General features: G+C 55.0%; 1 protein-coding gene across 1 annotated transcript in view; it reads left to right on the top strand.

Annotated features, from left to right (window-relative positions):
• The window catches only part of LOC119572460, a 7,828-nt gene that overhangs the window by 4,447 nt on the left and 881 nt on the right, over positions 1–2,500 (top strand). The window lies entirely within an intron of this gene.

Raw genomic sequence — 2,500 nt, forward strand, 5'->3', positions numbered from 1 at the left:
TCTATTGTGGACTTGCCAGGAGTAAATCCAGACTGCTCCGGTCTCTGGTGCCTCAGTAGGTGGTTGCGGATCCGTTTCAGAAGAATGTGAGCGAGAACTTGCCTGGTATACTGAGTAGCGTGATGCCACTGTAGTTGTAATAGTCCCAACGATCCCCTTTCCCCTTCCAGAGAGGGATGACCACGCCCCTCAGCAGGTCAGGGGGAATGGTACCAGACTGCCAAATGGCAGTCAGGACTGTATGCAGGCCCCGAGTCATAGGTTCACCCCCAGCCTTTAGCAATTCAGCAGGGATATCACATATGCCTGCAGCTTTCCCACTCTTCAGTTTGGAAATCGCCAGCCTAACCTCTGTTAGGGTAGGAGGTTCCTCGCTGATGGGTTGGTCCGGCACAGGCACTGAGACATCGCTTGCATCCAAGCTAACTGTTGGAGGGTCCACCTGGTACAACTGTTCAAAATACTCAGCCCAACGTTCACGAACCCCAACATGATCTGAGATGATCCGTCCATCCGCTGATCGGACTGCAGTCATCTGTGAGGAGGGCTTAGGGTTCAGTTTTCTCAGGGCTTGGTAGGCAGGGCGAAGGTCATTTACCAGAAATGGCCTTCGACCTCCTCAGCAAGATTCCTGATGAACTGTTCCTTGTCCCTTCTCAGCAGTGTCCGAGCCCTACGCACCATGGAACGACGCAAGACTTGATTCCCATTCAGCCGAGCCTTGCGACACGCTTCAGTGGCCTCTAATGTCTCCGGGGAGATGGTATTCTGCCTTGTCCTTGGGCGTACGCCAATGGACTCCTGAGCTGCTTCGAGTGTTACGCGCTTGAAGGACTCCCACAGAGCAACTGGATGCGTCAGGTTGCTGGTTTCTGAGAATCGGTCAGAGACTGCCGTGGCGAACCCACGGGCACACTCCTCCTCCCTTAGTCTGTCCAAGTGAAACACCTTAGGGTGGCCACTGGAGGGACGGGGAGTTTTGAAGTGGACCCGCAGGGTAGCCACAAGCAGCCTATGGTCGGTGCCACAGAACTCAGCACTCTGGTAAACCCTGCAGTTCTGGAGGATCCTCCATCACGTGCTGACAAGAATGTGGTCGATCTCCTTGGCCACATTACCCGTATCGCTGTACCAAGTCCAGCGATGTGAGTTGGAGCGCTGGTACCAGGAGCCAGAGATCCTCATTTTCTGGACATAGCAAAGTCCCGAGAAGGAGGCTATTCTCGCTGCTGGGATCAGCTCCCGAGCCATGGGGGCCGACAGACATCTCGTAGCCAGCTCGGTCACAGCCGGATACCGCATTGAAGTCGCCCAGAACAATGCGAATGTCTCGCCGGGGGCAATCGTCTGCCACAGATGCGAGTTTGGCGTAGAACGCCTCTTTCACATCGGTTTTATGTACATCGGTAGGAGCGTATACAGCAATAAGAGACAGGAAGCCAAAAGCATGCTTCAGTCTCAATGCCATGATACGCTCATCAACCGGTGTCACCTCGACTACCGCAGGCTGAAGTCGACTGGAGATGGCTATGGCTACACCCTGGAGGTGGTGACCATCGCTGCGGCCCGACCAGTAGTAGGTGTAACCACCCACACTGATCGTGCCGCTACCAGGTCTTCTCACCTCTGAGAGGGCAGCCACCTCAACTCCCAGTCGCTTCAATTCCAGCGATAGCAGAGGTAACCGCTCATCCTGCCGCAAGGACCGGATGTTCCAAGCGCCTACCCGGAAAGCACGCCTGAGGTTAAGCCTCGGGTGGTCACTCCGGGTGCACTCCACCTCTGCCGCCCCCGCCAACACAGCCCCAGATAAAGGGGGTCGGTAGGCTGTGGGACCGCCTATCCACCTGTGGGGTTCCCGAGGGCTTTCCCCCACAAGCTTCATGGTGGGTTGGCGCCTGCCGGGGCGCAGGCGGGACGAGTAATTCTCGCTCCAATCCTGCACCCCGACATTTGCCCTCCCAGCGGGACCCACAGCCCGCCTTACTTGCTGGGTGGGAGGGACAACACCCCTCCCCCCCATTACCCGCCCCATTACCCCAGGGTGGCTAGGGGGCAGGAGTTGGTACGAAGCCAGAGCGTGTCCACACGCCGGTGGGCCATAACTCCGTACCTCTGGGGCCTCCTGCTGCTCCGAGATCCCCCACAGATTTAGCCTGGGACCGCAAGGTACCCAGTTACCCATGGGTGGCCACGAGAAGGCACTGCAGAAGTCTTAATGATGGAGAGGCTGTGACCTGGCAGGGGAGACTTATGCAGAAGCTGCTCCCTTTTTCGCACTGGGCTAGCCAGGGGTGGAAGCTGCAAGCGAGAAGGCATGCAAGCACTTAACACTATCTAGGCTACCACACCATCGCTTCACATCACCATGCACGTGAAGCACCCACCCATATATATATATGATACATATATATATATGATATATATATGTATATATATAATATATATATATATAATATATATATATTATATATATATATGTATGTGTGTGTATTGTATA

This window comes from Penaeus monodon, chromosome 4 (genome assembly GCF_015228065.2).
Source record: "Penaeus monodon isolate SGIC_2016 chromosome 4, NSTDA_Pmon_1, whole genome shotgun sequence".
Lineage (NCBI taxonomy): Eukaryota > Metazoa > Arthropoda > Malacostraca > Decapoda > Penaeidae > Penaeus > Penaeus monodon.